The following is a 26,038-nucleotide window of genomic DNA, read 5'->3' as shown; positions in this document are numbered from 1 at the left end:
ATGGGTTCCCTGGGAGACCGACACTCCTTCCAGGCTGACTGAAAATTTGGGGGTTTCCACAACCTTCCCTCAAATTCAATCATTCACTAAAATGAACCACAGAACTCAGGAAAGCATTGTACTTACAATTACTGGTTTTATTATAGAGGATACAACTCAAGAACAGCCAAATGGAAGCAATGGTTAGGGCATCGTAGAGGGGGAAGCATTGTAGAGCTTCCATGCCCTCTCCAGGTACACCCCCTTCGCAGCACACTGAGGTGTTCATTAATCCAGAAGCTCCCTAAACCTGGCCCCTTGGGGGTTTTAATGAAAGTTTTATTATGTAGGTATGGCTGATTGAATCAGTGGCCATTAGTGACTGAACTCAGTCTCCAGCTCTGCTGGCCTCCTGGAGATCTAATACTCTAATCACTCCGTTGTTTTCTCTTGGAGTTAGGGCCCTCCCATGAGCCATCTTATAAACATACAAAAGGTGGTAAATTCCAGGGGTTTTAGGAGCTCTGTGCCAGGAATCTCAGACAAAGGTCAAATATTTATTTATTTTTTTATGCCACAGTGGCTAGTAACAGAGCCTTCAAATATATGAAGCAGAATTAACGGAATTAAAGGGAGAAATAGACAATTCCACAATCAATTTGGAGATTTTAATATTCCGCTCTCACTAATCAATTGAGAAACTAGACAAAGGAATCAATAAGGGTATAGAAGATGTGAATAACACTATTAAACATTATTATCTAGCTGTGTTATACTGTGTTTCCCCCAAAATAAGACCTAAGCAGACCATCAGCTCTAATGCATCTTTTGGAGCAGAAATTAATATAAGACTGGGTATAATATAATATAGTATAATATAAGACTGGGTCTTATATTATTTTTTGCTCCAAAAGACGCATTAGAGCTGATGGTCCAGCTAGGTCTTATTTTCGGGGAAACACAGTATATAGAACACTACACCCAACAACTGCAAAACACATATTTTTTAAAAAATGTACATGATAGTTACACTATGCTAGGGCTATAAAACAAGGCTCAATGAGTTTGAAAATATTAAAATTATACAGAGTAGGTTTTCTAACCACAACAATTTAATTAGGAATTAAGCGGAAGCAGAGTTTGCCACACCCAAATATGCCTTTTTAAAAACGTATGATTATTTTAAGCTGGTTACTTTTAAGAAATGAAAGCCTCAGGAAAAACCTTTGACTTTCCCCCTAACTGCCTAAAAGAATTTACATAGAAGACCAGCTCCAGGCAGGGAAATGTCATCATGGAAAACTATAGTTTAATGTGAACTAAGTGTGACAGACAGGGTGGAATCTAGCAAGGCCTATTTGATCAAATTCCTGTCTGTGTCCCATTGTTAAAGATGGCCCAGCAAACATTTGTTTAACAAACATTTGCCTTTCCATCTCCATGTGAAATTGCCTTCCTGCCTTTGAAGTCCCAAACCACAAACCTGCTCCTGCCCTCTTCTCTTTTGGTCAAGACATATAAGCCTTCACTGCCCAATCTGTCCTCAGGTCTCATATTCTTAGGAAACCCCTGTATGTACATGCATAATAAGTTTGGTCATTTTCTCCTATTAATCTGATTCATGTTAATTTGATCATTGGACCAACCAGAAGAACTTAGAATGGTAGAAGTATTATTTTTCCTCCCACACAGAATCAACAAGAAGGATATGTTTAGGACAATCCAAAATTTCGGAAATTAAACAACAGACTTCTAAATAACCTATGGATTGAAGAAAATTAGAAAATCCTGTGATATATAGGTGATGTACTACAGAACTGTACTCCTGAAACCTATGTAACTTTACTAACCATTGTCACCTCAATAAACTTTAATTTAAAAGAAAGAAAAGAAAATAGACTGATAACAAAATGACAATGTATCATAATTTGTGAGGTGCAGCAAAAGCAGAACTTAGAGAGAAATTTAAATCTTTAAATGCTTACATTAGGAAAAAAGAAAGGTCTAAAATTAATGACCTGACGTTTCATCTTAAGAAGGTTGAAAATGAAAAGCAAAGTACAATGAAAATAAATAGAAGAAAAGAAATAATAAAAATAGGAGCACAAATCAATGAAATTGAAAACAAAAACGAAAACAAGAAATTTAACAAAGCCAAGGGTTAGAGGGAAAGAAGCTAGGTGACGTGGGGATGCCAGCCATGAGGAAGATGGGTCTGAGGGGAGACAATGCCCCATAATGTCATCGAGTCTTTGTAGAAAAACCTAGTCACGTGAAGGGTCTTGTCAACACAGTAGTTCAGACTATGTACACATAGTATTGTGCGGCATGTATTGTTTTTCACAGTATTTTAGAATTTAAAATATTAGCTATTGTTCAAAATAAAGGTAGTGGCTTCCACTTTTCTATGCTTCTAATTTCTCTCTTTGCCACTCAGCACTGTTGACAAGAACCTCTACTAGATTTTTTCACTGCCATTACCATTGCTGGTTCACACAAATATACAAATGTATGTAGATGCATTCAGAATTCACTGCCTTTAAGGCTGGCTTTCATCTCAGTAAAGGGTTTCCAAGGTGAACACTATCTAGAAGACAGGGCTACCTGTTCTTGTTTGAGTAAAACATGCTGTTGAAATTTGCAAATGCCATGCATTTTTGTAAGAATGTAAGTTACAATATGGTCTATAGGAAATGGCAATTGATCAATTAATTTTTGGTTAGTTTCCCTTTGAATTTGAGCTCCAAATTTTAGAAATTTTTTTCTTAAGTGGCATTTATAAGACTTAATAAAATTTAAGTAGATTATGCATAAGCAATTGCATTTTATTCTTATGCCATTTGACCATAACATTCTTTGGCTCCCCTGTGCCTTTTTTCCCCATGGAAGTAGAACAAGGAAAAAAAAAAAAATTTAAGGAGATTTCTGACCTCTCATGGAAACTAGAAAAATATAGGAGAACTTTGTTATACAGGAATCAATAATCTATATAGATTTGGCCATGCTATAAGTCAAATATTTTCTAAAATATAACTACATTCAATAAAAAAGCCTCATCTAAGCTGACCTTTGTTGAATCCACAAATACCAGCATTATATAAGAGTTCCACTTTGTAGGAAGTGAGATGGGAGAGCAGAAAGAACATGCCTTGGAGTCAAACAGACCTGGTTTCAATGCTAGCTGTGCCACCTAGTATTTCTGTAATCCTGATTATGTCCCTTAAAGGGTTCAAATGTCAATATTCCTACTTTACAAGGTTGCAGTGTGCTTTAGAGGTGATAACGTGTGTAAAGTGCCTGGCACACAGAAAGGCCTCAATTTTCTTCCTTCCTTGACCTCTAATATACTATATCATGAAAGACTAGGAGCTTTCTGCATTTTCAGAGAGCTAGTGTGGCAGAGTGGAAAGAGCCCAGCATTTGAAGTTGCACAAAACTGGTCTCACTCTCCTGTGCCACTGACTGGCTGTCTGACTGTAGACAAATTACTTAACGTCTTTGAGTTTCGGTTTCTCTGTCTATATATTTACATATAAAGGAAGATTGTATCTGCAGACACATGAGGATTAAATGAGCTATGATACGTAAACATCTAGCACAGTGCCTGGTGTATTAAGGTTTAATTCAGAGTAGCTTCAGTTATATCATTTTTGTGCTATTAAGATTTTTTTATTAAGAGTTATTTTCAAGGCCCCTTCTATTTTCACTGTGTTCTAATGGTTAAAGCCCTTAGGAGTACAATCAGCAATGGCAGAGCTCAGATCGATTTCTGGTCCAAATATTGGATATTTAATTTTCTGTCTGCCTCTCTTTACGAGGGCTAGAGAAGCCAGTCTCATTGTACCATACACCGCAGAGCAGAAGGACGCTTATGAGCTCAATGGAGGTTATTTGTCATGGCTCCAGGGACCTAATCTTTATGATTGATGATTGTTGGTTTAAGATTTAAAGTTTCATCCAAAGAATTCATATTTTAGATTATTGATTTCTGTTGAACCTGCCTACTTTTCAGTGCAACAGAGTATATGATCAGGGAAGTAAAGGAACGGCATTTACTTGATTAAAATTTCTTCAGCTTGATTCCCTTGTTGCTAGTGGCAACCAACAAAAGAATAGATCTAAAAGGACAGGTAACAACCACAATGATTACAGTCCATGTTTTTATCTCTTCCCAGTTGTGATTTTAAAATAGCCCCTCTAGTGCTTGTAACCATAAAAATGATTGCTACATGTGCCACTTTAGACATATTGATAAACCACCCACCTACACAAACCTATTCCGCTAATAAACCTCTTCCCAGGGCTCAACGAGTCAACCTCGGGTCACATGCGCCATTGTAAAACACTAATGGCTGTAAGGAAGATGATACTGGTTACATTACAGAAATTATTTCCCACAGTGAATTTTCTATTAACTGGATGTCTTGGATCAGCATAACATTATATGTAGCAGCAGCATTTACATGGTTTGTATCATTTTGAAAACAGTATCAGTTCCTAGAAAAAAAACAAAACTGTAATTATTTTAAAATTTGGTGGTTCTGGCATAAATATATACTGAAGGCTCTAAAGCAGATTAAAAATACACCTTTGGCAGAGCTCTTCATAATACAGTGAAATTCTATTAGACTTCTTTCCAAGGATGAAAGAGGAATATCTTTGTAAGCAGGAAAATATTAACTCTATAGAAGCATGACCCAGAAGCAAACACCTTTGAGATGTTTATTGGACATTCCAAAAATGAACCTGGTATACTTGGGGAAAAAAAACACCGTAGAGCAGCATGTGACAAAAATATAGTTTCACTCTTCTTCCATCATCTTGTTCATTTGCAAGCCAACAGAGAGGATTGTCTAGTACACGATTTGGTCTCTGCCCACTATCATGCCGTTTGTCTGACTCCTAGAGGATGACGGTCACGTGGACAGGACTTCCAGAGGGGTAGCCGTGATCAAAGTTACAATAAGACTTCTGCTGGGTCAGGAGCCTTTTTGGTGAGAACCGTGTGTACTGAGTTGCATTTCTTGAGGCCAAGGAGAGGTCTCCTTCATACACTCCATGTTGAGGGCAGGATTCCTTAGGAGGGACACTTTAGGCTGCTGACAGTTACAGCAAGTTGGAAATGGAGTTGGGGAGCAGAGCATTTTTCTAGTCAGCTGGGAATTAACAGAGACCGTACTCCCCATGAGGCGAAGCCCTTAGCTACAAGATTTGACCCGGGAAGCAGTGCAGGGAGAACCTCTCTGAGCTGAGCCAGGCCACAGCTCTAGGGAGGAAGCCAAGAGACCTGAGAAGACCAAAATCATTTTGTCAACTTCATCAAATATCCTTAGGCTGGGATTCAAGATATTTTCTAATTTAAAAAAAGAAAGTGCTCTTTAAAAAATGTTTAATCTAGCCAAAGTCACGAGGTACAAGTAACAGTTCCCCATTTGCCTTCCTTCTAAATCTGTACAATGTTGCAACACTCTGCTGTCTCCTTGCTTGAATTTGCCACAGGCAGTGAAGAGCTGGCCTTCCTGGCTCTGAGTGGGAGTTGGCTCTGAGGGAGTGTTGCCAGGGTGAAGGGTGGTAAACTAAAGAAGCGATGACTAAACTGTTAGCCAAATGCTTACCTCTGCTTGCCTTCTCCGTCATCCCTCAAACTGGAAATGGACTAGTGCCCTCCTCGTCTCTAGGGCTCACAGTGGGTATACTGTTTATTAAACAAGAAGACGGGTTTTTCTCTGGGAAGAAAAATTTGGCTCTGGCCCTGCTCAGCAGACATTCATCATTTACTGAGCATATATACTCTGCAGCACTGCTCACTGCCCTGAGTACCCTGTAAATGCAACAAAATCCCCGCCTTAATGGGGATTATACGAGTACATGTTCTTTAGCTCAGTTATTACCATCCATGAAGTTCAAAAGAAATTCAATCACATTTCTTTCATTAATTTGAAGTACTTTCCTTTTTCACTTTGTGCTTGGGACACCCACTGTCACTGGGTTGCCTGGATTTTCTCAACTTGCCTCAGCGAAGTGATGGAAGCTCTGGAGCCAGAGGCAGAGGATTCCCTTAGAGAGTTAGTTGCTTGGTAGACTGGGGAGGTTTGGGGAATGTTTTGTTGTTGTTTTTTGGGTTTTTTGTTTGTTTGTTTGTTTTATTTTTCTTGTAGACTCTGAAAAACACTATTTGAGATAACTTAGCTCTGTTGGCACAAGGTGGGAAAATAAGTAAATTCTGACCTCAAATTATTCAGATTCTTGAGAATGTAAAAATATTGAGACAGTGAAATGGTAATTTATGAAATTCAAGCTGTATCTCCCTGGGATACTGCTGTCAAAGATGCTTAAGGTTGGAGGCTGTTTGAGGGCGGAAGAAGTTTTGAAACTTCATGACAGCAGGGACTATGTTTTTGGTATTTATTACTCTATCACTTTGCACAAAATTGGCACTCAATAAATAGTTGCTGAATGAATGAATGACCGAATGAATGAATGACCTTTTGTTTTGTATTGCTATCTCTTCCTCTACAGGCTGCTCCTCTACAGCCTGTGTTTGATTCATGCAACAAACACTTATTAAGTGCCGACTTTGTTAGGTACTCTGCTGTGGCACGAGTATATAAAAATGAGTAAAACTCAATACCTGCTCCCGAAGAATCTCAGCCCACTATTGAAATGCTTAGAGCTATCGAGTAAGGCTGTTTATCTGTACACTTTTTCACACATTCCTGTTAAAAATTTTTTAAATTATTTTTTTCAGTTTTAAAAATTTGAATTACTTACTAGGCTTAATACCATTTCTCCTCTCAGTAGCCCCTTTCTACATAACCCCACAAGCTTTGAAATTTTAGAAAACCTAGTGTTTTTGTGAACTTGCTGTGTTAGGTTTCCTTCCTTCCACACTGACTTCCTCTAGGCATACATTTTGCAGTAATTCTCTCAATGTGATTGTTACCATGTGATCATCATGTATCTGGACCAGAGTTTAGAGGGCTTAGTGACCTTGTATTAGGTTCTTATTGGTACTGTAACAAATTGCCACAGACTTAATGACTTAAGACAACGTAATTGTATTATTTATATTTCTGGAGATCAGAAGTCTAGAATGGGCCTCACTGAGCTAAAATCAAGGTATCACCAGGGCTGTGTCCTTTGAGAAACTCTTGGAGAGAACTGCTCCTTCCCTTTCCATACTTCTAAAGGCTGCCTGTATTCCTTCAATGGCGGCCTCTTCCTTCTTCAAAGCCAGCAATGGCCAGTCAAGTCTGTTTTGTGCCCATTGCTCTGACTTTGTTTCTCTCATCACAGCTCCTCTGACTCTTACCCCCTTGCCTCCCTCCTTTATATGAAGACACTGCGATTACATTGGGTCCACTGGATAATCCGGGATGAAGTTCTCATCTCCATATCCTTAATTTAATCACATCTTCAGAATCTCTTTTGCCATGTGAGACAATATATTCACAGATCCCCAGATTAAGATGTGGGTACAGTGTGGGGAGGGAGGGCGTTCTGCTTACCACACACCTAATGGGGTCTTAACAAATCAGGTTCTTTATTCCTTTCTGGTTGAAATGGTAGCTCTATCTAACACAGATTCTGACTCCCTAAATTTTGCCCAAATGCTTGGCTGCCTTAAGTCTAGTAGAACAGCACCTCACGTAATATGTTTGTGGAAGAATACATTACATTTGAGACCAGGGTGAATTCTTTATGTGTGTATGTGGACAGGTAATACATAGTTTAGTAAACTAAAAATGAGCTTGGCTCTGCAAAATGTTTCCTCGTATTCTGACACCTTTACTCTTCATTTCACACAACTATATGATTTTAGTAATGGTGTATGAATGCCATTTTTTATAGTTTTCACATTTTATTGTACTTACTTAAATTTCACCATTAAATATTGAGCGGAAATGTATGCTGGCCTCATGTCCATATTTTTGAAATGTAGAGATAAATAGGTGGATGGCTTTAAGGATGTGATACATTAGGCCATGTAGAAAATACGTTGGGTTGCAATTGGAGGAAAACCTGTTAAGGACTGAACGGAGAGGTCATGCACAGAAGAGAGAATTAGTAACCTGCAGGGGCAAGACTCATACTAGGAAATTAAATAATGGTGATTCAAATTTTGCTACTAGATGACCTTTACATGCAAGCAATGATATTTCCTTGGGAACTGGCGGTAAATGTCACTTCACATTCGGAACAAAGAAAGTTGACAATTATACTACGTGTTGAAATAAAACTTCTAATTAAAAAATCTGAATTTGCTTGTGTATTTCTTCTTGATGTCATATAAAAAGATTTGGTGATATTAATGAAGAGGGAATAACAGAGAGAACATTAAAATGCATATTTCAGAGATTAGAAAAGAAGTAAAAGCAATTAAAATATGGGTTTTGATTGCTGGGATTTCTGTTTATAAAATACCATTGAGTGTCTATACCCCTAAGGAGGGTGGAAGACAGAGGTCTGTGGAGGAGCAAAAAGGACAAGGTAGTTCTTGCTCTGGATGAATAGGGAGGACAGGCAGGTCCAAACCATTAATTATAGTACAAAAATAACGTAAGTGATTAAATCTCAGAGATACATCGGCCATTACCTAGAACTGTGTGGAGATAAGTACATTAGAACTTAGTCATTGGGAAAGAGGGAAGAGTAAGAGATTAAGAGTGATTCTTGAGTGACTGCCAAGAAATGCCAATTTTAAGAAACATTCGTCTCATGTAAACATATATGATAATCACGAACCCCCTTGATGGAGTTACTAGGTACCTTTAGCCTAGTCCTTCAGTAGAAGGGATGATTAGATTTGTGACAAGGACATATGATCCTCTTCTCTTGCTTTTGTCTGCCCATCCTGAGCTGACTTATGGTGTGGCTTTGGGAAGAATCTTATCATTTGATCAACGTAGAGTTGCCTTTCCTCATCTCAGAAGAATAGAAGCTTACTCTGTGTGTATGTGGCTGGAGTTGCGTTGAGGGTCACATTAAATAAGGTTATAGTGGTGGGAACCAGGGCAGAAATGAAGATATTTTTAGAACCTCTACCTTGGGTCACAAGATCTGCATCTACTTGCCACCCTTAGCTGAACTATGTTTTATTCGACTTGAAAGTGTGCTTGGCGTCCCTCACATGAATATATTCTAGTGTATTCTATACGACACTCTCTCTTTCTATATCTATATTACCTATCATCTATCTTATCTTATTCTATCTATCTATCTATCTATCTATCTATCTATCTATCTATCAGCATTTATTTCCACACTCTTTTATGCTTTCCTCTGTATCAAAGGGCTGGAAGCCTGAGAGTCTTGTTTCAGACATTCTTCTGCTTTTGATATTCTGGGTGTAAATTATGTTTTGTCAATGAAATGAACTCATGCAAGATTCTAAAGGCAGAATGAGGCTCAGTGAACCCATTTATGGAAAATAAATCCTTTGCAATATAAATAATAATTTTCCCAGTGTATTGATTTTAGAAGTTTGGAATTGGGAAGGAAAGGTTTTTCCCCTTTCAAGTAAGGAATGCCTGCTTATGCAGTATTTGCTGCCAGGATTGAATCCTTTACTAGACTAAAAGATGAATGAATTTTCTTTCCCTTTAGCTACTTTTTATGTGACATTGTTCGAGAGACTGAGCACAGTATTTTTAAACAGATAACAAGGTGTCACCTTAGAGTGGCACAAATTTAGTAGCAACAGTAGAGTTGTGTTATTATGATTTCTTTACAGTGCGAAACCCAAAAGTTATTCCTCTGTGCCTTCATGATGAAATCACATTGAGAGGCAGCATTAAGACAGTGATTGGGAGGAAAGGCGGATATGAGAAGGGCAGTATAATTTTCATCTAAGGCAACAGCACTAGACTTTCGAGAAGGCAATTGCATATATTACTGAGCAATATGATGACTCTCCCACAGGGACAGTTCATCTTCAAAAAGCATTCAATCAGGTTGGCTATCAACAAGATTTCGCCTTTGATAAACACATCCACTTTAATAGCGGTTCATGAGATGAAAGGTTTGGATTCTTTCAAGGAAATTCAAATTCATGGCCCTCAATCTCTATGGCCTGAAAATAAAAACTAGTCACTTTCTAGTATGGTGCCTTGAAAACCATCAAATTATGCTACAATCTTCCTTTAGACACAAAAGGAGGAAATAGGTCAAACATAAGATGTTACTAATTAATTCATTTCCCTCTTTATTCCTAAAATGATTTGAGGCAACTGACTGTATAATATAATGGGAAAATAGTGCTTCTTGACCTGCTGCAAAATGAGGGTTTGCTCTCTGTTCTTGTTACTAACTTGGTGAATTTGGCAAATCATTGTTCCATTTCAGTGGCACAAATTTAGTATCAACAGGAGGATGTTTTATTATGATCTCTGTATTACATGAATTCCTTTTTTTAATGTTATTCAATTTATTGGGGTGACATTTGTTAATAAAATTATATAGGTTTCACGGGTACAATTCTATAATATAATACATCATCTGTATATTGCATTGTGTGTTCACCACCCAAAGTCAAATCTCCTTCCGTTACTATATATTTGACCCCCTTTATTCTTTTCTACCTTCCCTCCACCCCTCTTTCCCCTCTGGTAACCACCATATTGTCGTCTGTGTCTATGAGTTTTTCTTTGTTTGTCTTGTTCGTTTGTTGTTTTCAGTTTTATATCCCACATGAGTGAAATCATATGGTTCTGGACTTTTTCCATCTGACTTATATAGCTTAGCATGATATTCTCAATATCCATCCATTATATTACATGAATTCTAAAACTAAGTTTGGTGATTGGGAGGGAAGTTGTTAAGCTGGCCATATGCTTTTCATCTAATGAAAAAACACTTAACTTGTGGGAAGCTGATTGTAGGATTACTGAACCACTTGGACATTCTTCCCTGACTGAATAGATTTCTTTTTGAAGCAAAAGGTGTCAGTTTTATCTTTTTGAGAATTTTTCCAGCCAGTATTTTACAAGAAAACATTTTAAAAGAGTTTAAGCAGCAGAATTCTCATTACTCAAAAGATGGAAGCAACCCAAGTGTCCATTGACAGATGAATGGATGAACACAATGTGATCTATACACACAATGCACTATTATTCACCTTAAAAAAGGAATAAAATTCTGACTCGTTACAACATAGATCAACCCTGCAGACATCATGTTAAGTGAAATAAGACAGTTAGAAAGGACAAATATTGTATGGTTCCACTTATATTGGGTACCTAGAATAGTCCAAATCACAGAGACTGAAAGTAAAATGGTGATTGCTAGGGGCTGGCAAGAGGGGAATAGGAGGTTAGTGTTTAATGGGTACAGAGTGTCAGTTTGGGAAGATAAAAATCTGGAGATGGATGCATAACAAAGTGGAAGTGCTTAAAACCACAGAACTGTGCACTTAAAAATGGTTAAAATGGAAAAGTTTGTTGTGTATATTTTATCACAATTTAAAAAAAGTAAATTGAAAAAAAGTTTAAAGTGACTTCACCTTCATGTTTATCCCTTTTCCTAATTTAAGGGGGGAATAAGCTCCATTTCGCCAAAATTCTGTGTCTCTACTGCTTTAAAGCTAAATAAAATGTCACCTATTTTTTGCCTCTTTTAAAGAGAGGCTACCAGTCAGCCGCTTGGTTCCGAGACATATCTCTGTGGCTCTCAGTTCAGATTAGAGTTACATCCAGCCTTTGTTTTGCAATTAGAAATATTGGAAAGTAAGTTAAGAAAATAATGTTATCATCTTGGAAAATTGCTATTTGTTTGGGAGAATTTTTACATTAAAGATGTGATGTTACCATGTTTTCTTATTATTGAAAATACTTAAAAATGCACATTTGGACATCAAGCAACTTAAGGCGATCAGCCGAATGGGAAAAGATATTTGCAAACACCACTAGGGGCTAATATCCCAACTATATGCGGTCTGACAATTAAGTTCGCGAACTTGTTGCAACAATGTTTTTAACTTTTTTTGATATCAGAGGGATTATTCATTATGAATTTGTACCAACTGGACAAATAATTAGCCAAATTTGCTATTTGGAAGTGCTGAAAAGGCTGTGTGAAAAAGGTATGTGAAAACGACCTGAACATTTTGCCAACAATTCATGGCTCTTGCATCACGACGATGCAGCAGCCCACACGACACTGTCTGTCAGGGAGTTTTTAGCCAGGAAACAAATAACTGTATTGGAACATCCTCCCTGCTCACCTGATATGACCCCCAAAGACTTCTTTCTTCACCTGAAGATAAAGGAAATACTAAAAGGAAGACATTTGGATGGCATTCAGGACATCAAGGGTAATACAACGACAGCTCTGATGGCCATTCCAGAAAAAGTTCCAAAATTGCTTCAAAGGGTGGACTAAGCACTGGTGTCAGTGCACAGCTTCCCAAGGAGAGTATTTCAAATGTGACCGTAGGGATATTCAGCAGTGAGGTATGTAGCACTTTTTCTAGCATGTGTTCACGAACTTAGTTGTCAGTCCTCGTATAAAGAACATATAAAACTTAACAACAAAAACACAAATGAGCCAATTGAAAAATGGGCAGAGGACCTGAACAGACACTTCTCCCATGAAGAAATACAAACGGACAACATATATATGAAAAAAGGCTCAACTTCACTAGCTATTAGGGAAATGAAAATAAAAACCACAGTGAGACACCACCTCACAGCTGTTAGAATGACAATTATCAACAAGACAAGTAATAACAAATGTTGGAGAGGTTGTAGAAAAAAAGGACCCCTCATACACTGCTGGTGGAAATGTAAATTCGTACATTCATTATGGAAAACAGTATGGAGGTTCCCCAAAAAATTAAGAATGGAAATACCATATGACCCAGCAATCCCTCTTCTGGGTATCTACCCAAAAAATCTGAAAACCTTTATTCATAAAGATATATGTACCCCAATGTTCATTGCAGCATTATTCATGGTGGCCAAGACATGGAAACAACTGAAGTGTCCTTCGATAGATGATTGGATAAAGAAGATGTGGTACATATATACAATGGAATATTACTCAGCCATACGAAAAGACGAAATACTGCCATATGCTACAGTATGGATGGATATTGAGATTATCATGCTAAGTGAAATAAGTCAGACAAAGTTGAGAACCATATGACTTTATTTATATGTGGCATATAAAACTGAAAGCGACAACAATAACAACAATAAAAAAGAAAAAAAGAAAATAAAGACAAAGAAAAAAGAAAAAACTGAAAACAACAAACAAACAAAATTTTAGACAGCGACAACAATTTGGTGGTTACCAGAGGGTAAGGGGGGATAAAGGGGATCAAATATATGGTGATGGAAGGAAAACTGACTGGGTGGTGAACACACAATGTGATATATAGATGATATATTACAGAATCGTACACCTGAAATCTATGTAACTTGACTAACCATTTTCACCCCAATAAATTTAATAAAGATAATAAGAAAAGAAACTTATGTTTTCTTATTTGCTAAAGGGAACCCCACTTATTGCTTTTTGTTCCCTTATGAATATTTGATCAACTCTTGCTGTTCTTTTACCCTTTTTATGGTGTTTAAAATAGGTTAATAATATCCCAAAAGTTGTTTATTTCTATGTTTATTTTCTAATGTAATAACTATCATGAATACCTTTATGCATCAAAGTTTCATGCCAACAACACTAAAGTGAGAATGATTTTTCCATTTTTCTAAAAAGTCAAGTCACAATCATTTAGAAGTGCTTTAAAATTCTGGCTGTCATTCAAAAACTTGCATGAGATTTGTTTTAGGAGAGTCCCGCCTCCCTCTCACCCTTTCACACACACAGAATGGTGGTAAAATATAGGTGAGAAGACATGACTCCAGGCATCTAGACATAGACATATTTTTGACAGAATATAAAGCATCTTGAAAACTTCTCTTTGATTAATCCCTTTGTATTATGTGTGTTATTAAATTTTGACAGAAAATTTTCATAAATGTTTAATTCTTTTATAGATAAAAAATTAAATAGGACAATTATTACAAATAATAATCAATAACTGGAAACACCATACTGAATTTAAAGGAGAAACATTGATAATGCAAACACAAACACACTTGGGAGTTTCAAGAAAGTTGTTAGCAGAGAAGTACTCTCTATATGTCATGAGTAGAAAGCAGGGGCAGGGATGAGGCAGAACTTGTATTGTTAAATACATCTTGGGTAAGTGACCCTGGCTTTGGACAAGAGTTACTTCATTATTTTTTCCTCCCAATACTGTTGAAAAATTGAGAGTTTTAAGTGCTTCCAGGTTATTTCAATGAGAGTGAATTTCATGGTGGAAAGGCTGTGTGACAGGAGTCCACTGAAAATCAATTGTTTCCTCGTGAGTGGTTTGCATTTATTTTGTGTCAGTCGAGTAAATGTCAAGTGCTTTTTCAAGTGTTTTTTCACATGGTGAAAGTGAGTTCTTCTGTGGGCACCTCTTATGAAAGCAGATATCATGGCAGGGATAGGGCAGTAACTCAATCCTTAATGGAATTCCCAAATCCAAACCCCTCTGAAAACTTTGTTTTCAGAACTTTATTGGTGGTAATATTGGGCCGGACCTGATGTGGGGCTATTCATAGTTTTATCTGGTTCTACTTCCTATAAATGTTTGTACATTTGTGGAAACATTAATGTTTGATTACAGAGGCGGACCCAGATCCTGCCAGGGGGTCCTGTAATGTGGGATGTCCACCACATCACTCTAAAAATCAGAACATTTCTGAATGCCCATACACTTCTGGCTCTAAGGGATTCATAAAAGGAATTTAGGTCTATACTACTATAAAAATTTATCACTACTAAGTACTAATATTATTTCATGAAATAGGTACGTATTGTATGCATACTATGTGCCAAGCACAGTGCTAGGTGTTGGATATATAATAGCAAGGAAAACATATGTAGTCGGAGAGACAATCACATGTGTACCTGTAAAATTACAGATATATGTATATATATATATATTATATATATATATATATATATATATATATATAATATATATAATATATATCTAAAATCATATATATACCAGATATATAATTAAATATGTTTTATATATAATTTGATATATAATTATGTAATACTGTATATAATATATTATCTTAATGTTAAATACATCAATTATATATTATACATAATTATAGATAGATATTATAGATAGTCACATGTACAGCTAAATAATTGCAAATTGTGTTACATGGTTTGAAAGAAAAGGACAGAGTTCAGGAAAAAATGGCGGTGATCTAAGTTAGATTAGTGAATCAGGAAAATAATTTGGAAACCTGCAGAGTTACTAGGAGCAGGCAGGTGAAAGGGGTGGGGAAAACATTCCATCTGGAAGAAACGTGTTGTACAAATATTCAGGGGTAAGAAAAATCTTGGCAAATGTGAGGGATGGAAGAAAAGCATGTACTTGGTACGTAACAAGGGATAAGAAACTGAGATGAGATGAAGCTTTAGAAGGAGGCAGAGGCTAGATTATTTGAACGGGCCATAGAAAAGACAAATTTTATTCTATTTGTTGGGGAGTGATAGGCTCAAATTTAATTTTTAAATTATCATTCTAGGATATAACAGGAATTCTAAGAATGAATTGGAGTTGGAAGGAAATAAAACTATTTCAGATGAGAGAGGGAGGAAAAACTAGAGGGAAGGAAATGAAAATGAAGAGAAAGTGATAGAGTCAAAATACATTTAGGGCTTCGTCATGGATTGGTTACAGCAGCTGTGGGAGAGACTTGCTATTTTCTGGGTGAATAGAAGTGGCATTTGTCACGATGAAAAGACCTGAAAGAGGAGCGTTTGGTTGGGTAGGGGTGAGGGTGAGCAAGAGCTTTGCTTTGGACATGTTAAGTTTTAATGTCTGTAGGATCCCCAAGTAGATACCAAGTAGACATCTGGATATACAGATCCGGAGTTGTGATGTAAATTTGGAGGCTATCAATTTGGTAGTTGTCATGTAGCTGGATTTAAGGCATAGGAATGGGCGAGAACACTGAAAGAGTGAAGATAGGGAGGAAGGTCAGAGGCTGAGTCTTCAGGAATTTCACCCTTTAAAAATCAGGTAGAAGAGGGAAAGGAGGCAGCAATGGGGAGTGAGAACGAGGGGTCGTAACAGTAGGAGAACAGTAACAGAAGCCAGGACAGAGGCATTTGAATGTGCTCCTTGTTTTTGTCATCAGAGCAGCCATCGGTGGCCTTAGCAAGGCAGGCTTTTTTGTTGTCGTTACTTACTGGGTTGTGGTTGACCAATCAGGGGGCGGGAGAACAAGGGTATTTCTTTTTGGAAGCTTGGTTGTGAAGAGGAGTGGAGAAGCAGGGAGGTAAACAGAGATGGATGCAGAAACAAAGAGTTTATTTAAAAGATAGGAGATATGAGCATGTCTGAATGTTGATGGGAAAGATGAGGACAGGAGACGCTGAAGACTCCTGAGAGAGGAGGGATTCAAGGAGTTGAGGCCCCTACTTATTCTGTATCAGGGTATTAAGGGTATTATACACTTTAATCCATTTTAATCCTCACAACACCACTAGGGATACGTATTGCAGTGTTTAACACCTTGTTATATTCCAAAGGCTTGGAAGTCCGATGAGAATGGCCCCAGGCTGACTCGTGTCTCTTAGGAATCTCCTTTCAGTACAAACGCAAGTGCAGATGTTTCTCTACTGCTCCCCTTGCTTGCCTTCCAGTCCCTGCCAAGTGTGCCCTCAGAGGGGCTCACGGAGTCCCTCCTCCCCGGTCTTCTTCCCGCTGGTCCTCATGTCCCCCTCATCTTCTGCCCTCTCCCTGAATTCTGACTTCATGTCACTGTACTACTTTTACCTATGTTGGTAAGTTCTCTTTGCACTGGATCTCCCCAGTCTTGCAAAGTACCCATAGGACCAACAAAAACTAATATTAATCACTTCTTATAGCATATCTTGGATTTATTCACTTATTAAGTAACGCTGTGTGCTAGGTACTGTACTATGCAGTGGTGAGAAAACAGACATGGAGTTCACATTCTAATGTGTGTGTATATGGGGTGGGGGGTCATGCAAAATGTTGACAAGAATTTAAAAAAAGAATAATTTCAGATAATGATGAATTCTCTGAAGAAAATAAACCAGGGCAATGTGATGGAGAATTACTGAATGTTTCTTTTAGTTTAGGAGGTCAGGAAAGTTTGAAACATTATACTACAAGACCCCCTCTCCACCAAAGATGAGGATGAGAATTAAGAGAACCCACTGAATGGAGGAGACAAGGCAAAGGAGTGAAAGGGGAAGGGTCCAGATACCCATTCCCATTTCACAGACGAAGATGCAGAGATCAGAGTTACCTAGACTGCTCAAGACCCTTTGACTCAAAAGTGAGAACATGAGGATTCCAGCCTCTGCCTAGTTATTCCTTGAATGAAAGAACCAGTTCTAGGTCTATAATAGTCTCTGGGAAACCATGGACAAACTAATTTATCTGGCTCTGCAAGTGAGGCCATCGCCAAACTAAGTCTCTTAGGGCTAAAGTAGGTGCATACAAAACCACTGTGAATCTTTCAGAGGCAGTGGGCAATATTAAATCAAAATGTTCACTACCACACCATCTCATCATTGTGAAATGTCTTTTTTTTTTTTTTTTTTTTTTAGATAGTTAGGTCTTAAAATTCTGCCAAAGGCCACTTAGTCTTTCCCTTCTCTTCTAGGAAGGAATGCGCCTAAATTTTCCCAGAACGATGGGTGTTTCCTTCAGAGAAACAGATTGCTCAAGCTTGCTCTGTGGCAGCCAACTCCAGAGAATCACAAAAATTAGGGTATGATTTTTTCTTTTTTCGTGTCTTACAGAAAAAAATAAATAAATAAATAAAAAACAACCTGCATAGACGCCCAAGGTCCTGCATTATGGTCAGTGTTTCACTGTGGCAGGAAAGGATCCCGAGGTTGTTATTGCTTGATTGGTATGACAGTCCCCTCCAGCCTCCAGCCAGGTACCTGGGTGTACCCTGAAGTATAACTCTGGAGCATGACCTCAGGGAATATTAGGAAGTGCTTCCCCTGGTTAATCTTTTAGCTTGTATCCAGTTAGGTGACTAGAATTGAAATTGCCTACGCAAAACCAGGTAATAGCCTACCTATTTTAAAAGAGACCTCAGGGAATGAAATAATTAAATGGTTACAAAATCAGATTTATGAGCGAAGATTAAAGAAGATGGGGAATGATGAAGAGAAGGCTGAAGGTATTTATTTGTCACTCACATTACAGCCTTAGTCTGGTTGGCTGGCTCTATTGGGCCACATTCCTCCAAGCAGCAATGTAGGCTATAGATCATTCTTGTGATCCTTAGATGTTTCCACTCAATGGGTGTAAATGGGAAAAAAGGGAGAATTATGTGTGTTGAGGCCTGGAAGTCATATATATTCCTATTCATATGCTATTACTATTCAATACTATTCATTACATTCATATTCCATTGACCAACACCCAATCACAAGACTACATCCAAGTGCAAAGGTAGCTATGACATGTCACACAGCAGTGTACTTGGGAAGGAAAGAAAAATCATTTGGTGAACAATACCTAGTTGCTGGCACAGGTGCCACATGTGTGTCTCTGTTTCTATTAGTCAAATGGTTCTACCTAAAATGTTATGAAAAAATATGGAAGCTTTAAAGGGTATGTACAAAGTCCTCAAAGATTCTTATAGTTGTGTAACCATTACACTCGGTGTGAGTTACAGAAATGAAGTTAATATATGAAAGTATATTGAAACTTAAAATGTACGTAGTTGATATACCAGAATTGTGATTCTGCCAATACATCAATTGTGACTCTGCTAGTTATTCTCATGCAAAACAGTATTGTAGCATACATTGAAGACAGTTTGGTCACACTTTGCCATTTTAACAGAATGTTTGAGCCTTCCCAGTTCTCTCATTTTTCATATTTTCAAAAGGAAAAAAGCCTGTTTGTCTTATCTGCTTATCTATGTAATCATGAAAGGAAGAATGAATAAATTAAAGGAAAAAGGGAGGGAGGAAGAGTGGGAGGAAGGAAGCAAGGAAGGAAGGTAGGAAGGAAGGAAGGACAAAATCATAGTACAGAGCATCAAACATATGGTGATGGAAGGAGAACTGACTCTGGGTGGTAAACACACAATGTGATAGGTAGATGATGTATTACAGAATTGTACACTTGATACCTACGTAATTTTACTAACCAATGTCACTTCAATAAACTTAATAAAAAATCAGTACATAAGCACCCCCACGCTTATTTTTCATGACCATTTTGGTGCTGTTTTCTTAAGTGATTGATCCCATTAATTTTGAAAATTTCCTCCAAACTGAAAAAACAAAACAAAAAAAAAACAGGCAGAATTTTATTTCAATGTTTGTTTTGACATCAGGCTTAATTATTTTTCTTTTCTTTTAGTTATACCATTTTATACCTCTGTCTATGAGCATTCACTCCAGGCAAGATTCAGTCCTAGTACAGGCATACTATGGGTTTCTGGTGGAGGGCACATTAAAAATAATTAAAGTGCAAGCAAAACACCATAACCTGGAGGAGGTAAGGGGAAAAAAGCAAACAGAGCCTGGAAAAAATAAGTAGAAACATAGCTACAAACCGGGTAAGAGATCAAAGAGCCCCACATTTTCCTAAAACACCCAGCTTTACAAAACTATCATCATGGCCGCTAAATGGCCCATTCAGATGGCATGATCGAGTGTGAAGATGGAAGAGACAGAAGGGGCTCAGAGGAAAACAACAACTGCCTTCACTAGCAGACTGGGTTTTGAAAATTCTTTCTATATTCACGAAACTAGAGCTTATGTCTTTTCATCTAGTCCTCCTAGTCCTCCTTTTGCTCCTTCCTCTTGTGTAGAGCACCTCCGATGTGAGAGATGCTGTTCTAGACATGACCCAGTGCATATAACCCATTGAGAACATCAGTTAACACTGCCCAGCTGTTCAAGAACCTTAAAGTTAACTATCACTGGCGAAGAGGCTGAACAGCTAGTGAACATAGAGGACATGGCCTGAGGCAGCAGAGACACCACGCCTGCTCTGTAGAGAGCCATCCACGCCTGCTCTGGGTCTTGCTTCTGGATGAAGGATTACGTTTCTTTAGAAGCAAAGTGCCCAGGGAAGTGTATTGGGTGAGCCCCATGCTTGGTTATCTTCTACCTCGCAATCTCATTCATCCAGTCAACCTTTATGCAATTACAAATGTGCAAGACAGGCCGGGGTAACTGAGTGATGCGTGAGACACAGCCTGCTTTTTAGGAGCGTGCAGTGACCGCAGGATGGATGGGGCCATCTGAGAGAGACAGTCAGGAGCTATGGAGGTGCGTGGCTCTGTTCTGGTCATCCCAGGGAAACTTCAGAGAGGAATCCCTACGATCTATTCCACCGCATCCTTTACCTGGGCCCCCCGCACTATCTATTACTCTTGCGTATGACTAGTTTACTTTACACCCTGTCCTAGGGGCTAGGGTTTTTACCTGTAGTAGAACCAGATATATAAAAACCCTTTGGTATTCAGAACCACTATAGCTTATGAGCCCTCATCAGGAATCTTAGGAATCACTAATTCAGTTTTCCCTGTCTCTTCCAGTAAGTAGGATAGGTCTTGTGACTCCAAGTGGCCAAATACTGAAAGCATGCCTGACGTACTGCTCCCATGCCGCTCTCTATTATGGAAGGGAAACGAAAGGCAACCTTAACGTTACACAAATTGTTAGCGAGGAGATTACAATACAATGGGGTCAGACATCCCATGATAAGATGTCTTACGTTAGACTAAATGATTTGCTTTTCTTGGTGTTCGTATGAAAAATAAGTATTTCCTGACAAAAACATGAGTAAATATAGTCAATCTATTAATCGCAGCTATGTTTTAGACAGATGGTTGAAGAGACTGTTGGACCAAGTATCACACTTACTTCCTTGTACTGTCAACAAATGAGGATTAGTCATCTCAAACTGAAAGAACAAGGATGTGGTTATTTCCCATTGTCTCAGCTTCAAGTTCCCAAAGCCCTTTCCTCCAAGGAGCCAGGGAGCTGATCCCGGAAGCCCCCCACACCAGCCAGCTGTGCTCTGCTTCAGCAAATCAGAATGGATGGGCCCTAACTTCTGTCCTTATTCATTACGTTTATGCCTAGAATAACTAATGATTCTTAGTTACTTTGAATATTTGCAGACTGTATCTGTAGCCACATTTCCGTGGGCAATTCTGCAGTTGCTAATTTGGAAAATGCGTGTTGTATGTAATATCATGGTATACAGATTGTTCTGCTTTAAAATGGCTAAGAGAAAAATTATAGGCTGGAAATAATGGAAATTATTATGTGCTGAGGACCTTAAAATAGTTTTAGATTTAAAGTCTAGGATGCTGCATAATGCCCAGAATTCTTCTTCATGGCCTCCCTACTTCGAGCCCAATTCTCTTTTTGGAAAGATTTTTAAAGAATAAGAGCTGAGTACTCCAATGTCTGTCATCGTTTCATCTGCATTTCCACAGGCATTTTAGCAATCACGTGAGGCATTTCTCCTTCACCTCCCACAAATCACGTGGGTGAAATAGAGCTATGAGCATTTTCATAGACAGTAATAATTCTGACTTCAGAATCTAAAAAGATGCCATTTACATTAAACACACACACACACACACACACACACACACACACACACACACACACACACACACACACAGCAAATGACCTACCAGTGCAGCTGCCTGTAAATGTTCCGTAAGACCAGTGATTTGGGTTTTGGTATGTTATCCTTGATCTTTTGGAGGCAGCGTTAAGTCGGAGTGTATTGGGGAAACGACCTCATTACATTATATGTGCTGAATCACTGTCCTACAACTGTTGTCCCCAAGGCATCGGGAGACTAAGCATTGTCATCCCATCGTCATGCAAATATGTGCTAGTGAAGTCCTTTCAGGCTTGTGGGATATTTTTACTGCTGTTTCCCATTAATGTTACATTAATATGATCTAGGAGATACTTTGTTTTCCCTTTCTCTTTCTCTCCCTCCCCCGCCACCCTCCCCTTTCAAAATCCTGCAAAAACAGCTTTCATTTTAAGGTTCTCATCTAAGGACTTGCTTTGTCACATCGCCAGTGTTTTGACTGTCCTCTAGTGGCTGTTTTGAATCATATTATGTTTCAAAAAGAGAATTTATTGTTTTGTTTTTTTTTACCGTGCCTCGAATAAAAACCTGTGTGCTGGGAGTCGTCCTTTAAGGAACACAGTGTTTTCATGTTTGAAGAGGATAATGATGAATTTTAATCTCTATTTTGACTCATCTTTGCTGCAGTTGGAAAACCCCAAACCTCTGAAGTGTTACGTAAATTAACCCACGTCTTGCAGCCTCCTCCATTCGTGAATGTAATGGTTTTTACTCACTCTTTGAAGAACAAACTGCTTTTGTCTGTACCACTCAATTTAAGGGAAAACTACTTCTGGAATCCTATCCAAGCTCTTCAGACTCTGAATAATTTTTGCTGCCACTCTAATCGTCATCCAGGATGCTTATTTGTAATCACTAGCTTTCAATAATTTAAATAGGTAGTCGTTCAGCCAACTATTTTTATTCAAAATGTGACAAAAGCTGAAATTGCATTTAAATTTTATCCAGATGCTGTCTTCTTGTAGGACGTGCCAACTGATGCAGAACAATGGTTTGTTTACTTATAACATGTCAGAAGCACATCTTTACTTCCTGAATCCAACCAGTAATCTAGAATGAAGTCTATAATTTATGTATCGGTTGAGCTGCTCACCAGAACCGGCAGGCAGGACATTTTAAGATTTATTCAGTGTGCTGAATCATCAAACATAACCACACCCATAAGTTGTGGTTATTAGACTTTAGAGATGAGCTTTTCTTTATCTATTGCATTTCAACAAGATCCTTTTGGTCATTAAATTTTTCACCCATAATAATAAGGACCACTTTGAATAAATCTGTCAATATAATTATCACTACTTAATATTTCTGTGAGGCCTTAAAAGTCTTTTTTTCTAAATTTTCTTTTGTACTTTTATATATAAAATGGAGCAAATTTGTAATTTCCAAAAGAACTAAATCAGATAGAATTCAGGTTCCTTAAGAACAAATTTCTGTTATCTTAAACTTTCTTTTCTAGTCCAATAAATATTGCCTTCTGGACCAGCAAAGGAACTCACTCTGAAAAGTTCCAAAGCTACAAAATTGTAAAATTGAGAAGCTAAGTTAAGTGTTTTTCTGTTTTGTGAAATTTGTTAGATTTTGTCAAGTCCACGATTTTGCACGGAAAAGTTTCAGGGAACACTTATGTTCAAAAATGTCTGCAGAGTGGCTAATTGCTATTGGTGAATGCAAAGAGAACAGTTGCCACGGTGCAATTTCACAGTCTCTTTGCAAGTTCCCCTCTCCTGTTCTCTTTATGGCTTTTCCCAGTCTTCATCTCTCTGTCTGTAAATTATGTCCCCATCTTCCTACACTCACTGTCAGAAGATTACCTTGGCTCTTACCTCAGAGAGGAAATAGACTCTATTTACAATAACTCCTTCAAGTTCCTTCCACTCAATAAACATACCTACCTCTGCAATCTCCGGATTGGGGTGGGGGTGGGAGACAAGGAAAGTCCTCCGATTTTTCCAAGACCAGTCCTTCCACCTCACTCCCATTTCCTCAGAGCCCTTCCTCCATCCTTGTGTCTTCTCTCTACTGTGTCTTCCACCTCCTGCTTGTCACTGACTCAATGCTCTCAGCACATAAACATGACACAGTCTCTCCCAGAGTAGTATTGATTTACAGTCCATGAGTGTCCAAACGAGGGCCCCCAGGTTCCTCCGGAACACAGAGGCCACAGGTGGCTGCTTTGACAGAAACCGCCATGCTTTCAGTTGTGTAGCCATGCCACCCTGGCCTCAAGGGGGTGGATTATGGGTTAGGGCCATGGCCAGAGGCAGCTCAGGTGGATTCTGGCTAACTTACCCTCAGTAGGATATTCCCTGCAAGATTGTCTGTGGCTCTCCTATCGACAGGGGCCTAGAGGACCTGGCTTAGAAAAGAGGCAGAAACCAAGGTGCTCTGAAGAGCTCTGCAGGGGGAAGCTCAGCAAAAGTTATACAAGAAGAGCAGCATGTTCAGCTTCCTACTTTTGCTGCGGCTCCTTTAGTAATGGTAGTCTGCAGCTGTCCTTACACTTGTCTGACTGGCCTAGGCCAAGTGACACGTATCCCCATAGCCAGGCTGGGCAGGAAGAGAGAGTATTGGCTCACGGGCTACTGTGTGGGAGGTGGGTTCCACCTGCACATCTACACACAGCAGCAGATTCCCCCCAAAGGAGGTTGGATGCTGGGCAGCCCAAACCAACCAATGGTGACTCTAGATGTTTCTCTAACACAATGAGTCGCTTCCTGGAGAGCAAGCACACAAGGCACAGAGAAGGAGGACAAAGCAATAGGAACGGAGAAGCAATCACAGAGAGAAGCAAAGATGAGAGAGAATCAAAGAGAAGTTGTGTCATGAAAAGGTTAGAGTCACGAGAGGAGAACCAGAAGGATTGGTGTCCATTCTCAGGGTGGTGAGACAACTGGTGGCTTGGGACACTGGAGCTGGCTCAATTCCGTGTTATCTAGTTCGCAAGCTTTGGAGTCAGAATCATGTGTGTCCCTCAGATTCAAATACAGGCTTCACTACTCACCTGCTGGGTGAACTTGGACATAATTTTTAATCACTATAGCCTCACTTTCTTCATTTGTTAAAGTTATACCTATGTCATTTTGTTGATGTAACAATAAAACCACAATGCATGCAAGTGATTAGTATAATTCCTGACATATTACATGTTAGTTGTCATTATTACTGTTATTTCATGTTTCCCTTCATTTTATAAATGCTATTCTATTTCTTCATAGAAAATTCCAACTCATATTTTAAGATCCAGCTCAGACGTTACCTTGACCTTCTCTGCAAATCCATCCATGAATCTTCTCCCTGCCCTAGGCAGAACTTATAATTCAGGTCAACACTTACTGAGTGACTGTTTTGCACAGTGCAGCATTTTTCTAGGTTCTGGAGATATAAAAGATGTCAGTTTGGTTCCTCTATAGCTTATCACCTAAAGGAAGAAGCGGAGACATAAGTAGACAATTTTAATGTCGGCCCGTAAATACTGTGATAGAGCTACAAACGAGTAGCACCTTGCCGTGTATTTTCTTCCATTAAATCATACCTCTATTGTAGCAATTATGCCATTATAATTTAGTTGTTTGCACGTCTACCTCTCTTTGTAGGTTGTATATGTTTTGAGAGAATATGTCTTTTTCATCTTTTTATCCTCAGTACATATTAGACACCCAATATTTGTTGAATAAATGATGATCTCATTATATTTTCACTGAAAAACTTTATTAATTTTCAGAGATGTCATTCCTAATAAGTTATTACTATTTGAGAGCAAAAGTTTTCTTCTGGAATTCCACAGGTTACTTCCTTACCAAAAATTAAGGTTCAGTTACTGTTTACCATTGTTACCTTTAATTTATAATAGTATACATTTTCTCCCAATACATTCTTTAATTTTTTTTTTTTATTATAGCTAACACACAATATTATTTTAGTTCTGGTTGAAATTTGAATGAAGGGAGGGAGATGTGTCAGGGAAATATCAGACGGAAGCTGGAAGGAATCCCACACATGCGAGATAAGGTTTGGGGGTGGTTGAGCCCCGAGGAGGAAAAGGAGGGCGAGTGGCACAGGCAGAGACAGAGGTGGAGCTGCCCGGACACACGAGGGGTAAGTGTAGTCCCAGGAGGAGGCGGGAGGGAGGCGAGGACGCTCTGAGGCCTCTACCATGTGAAACGGAAGAGAAGCCAGGGAGACTGGAGCAGCATAAGGGAGAGGCTGGAGGCCAGAGAGGTGCTGTGCATGAGGGAGACGGACTTCCATTGCTTATTAATTTGGGGGTTTAAATGGAACTTCGGCATGCATAGAGATTCTCAGGGCACATTGAATGAATTGCCTAATTGTCATCCGGAGGGA

The 26,038-nt window shown here is 38.6% G+C and overlaps 1 long non-coding RNA gene across 2 annotated transcripts in view; it reads left to right on the top strand.

Annotated features, from left to right (window-relative positions):
* The window catches only part of LOC141571007 (uncharacterized), a 151,644-nt gene that overhangs the window by 93,662 nt on the left and 31,944 nt on the right, over positions 1-26,038 (top strand). The window contains exon 3 of one of the 2 annotated variants that reach the window (XR_012495457.2): positions 17,697-17,804. The exons of the other annotated variant lie outside the window; for it this stretch is intronic. This is a non-coding gene — a long non-coding RNA (uncharacterized LOC141571007). The remainder of the gene's footprint in view (positions 1-17,696; positions 17,805-26,038) is intronic. 2 annotated transcript variants of the gene reach the window in all.

Source organism: Rhinolophus sinicus, chromosome 16 (genome assembly GCF_057876585.1).
Source record: "Rhinolophus sinicus isolate RSI-liver-muscle chromosome 16, RSI-T2T, whole genome shotgun sequence".
NCBI classification, from domain to species: Eukaryota; Metazoa; Chordata; class Mammalia; order Chiroptera; family Rhinolophidae; genus Rhinolophus; species Rhinolophus sinicus.
The sequence above is the reverse complement of the archived record's forward strand: the minus strand, read 5'-3'. Positions and strand labels throughout refer to the sequence as shown.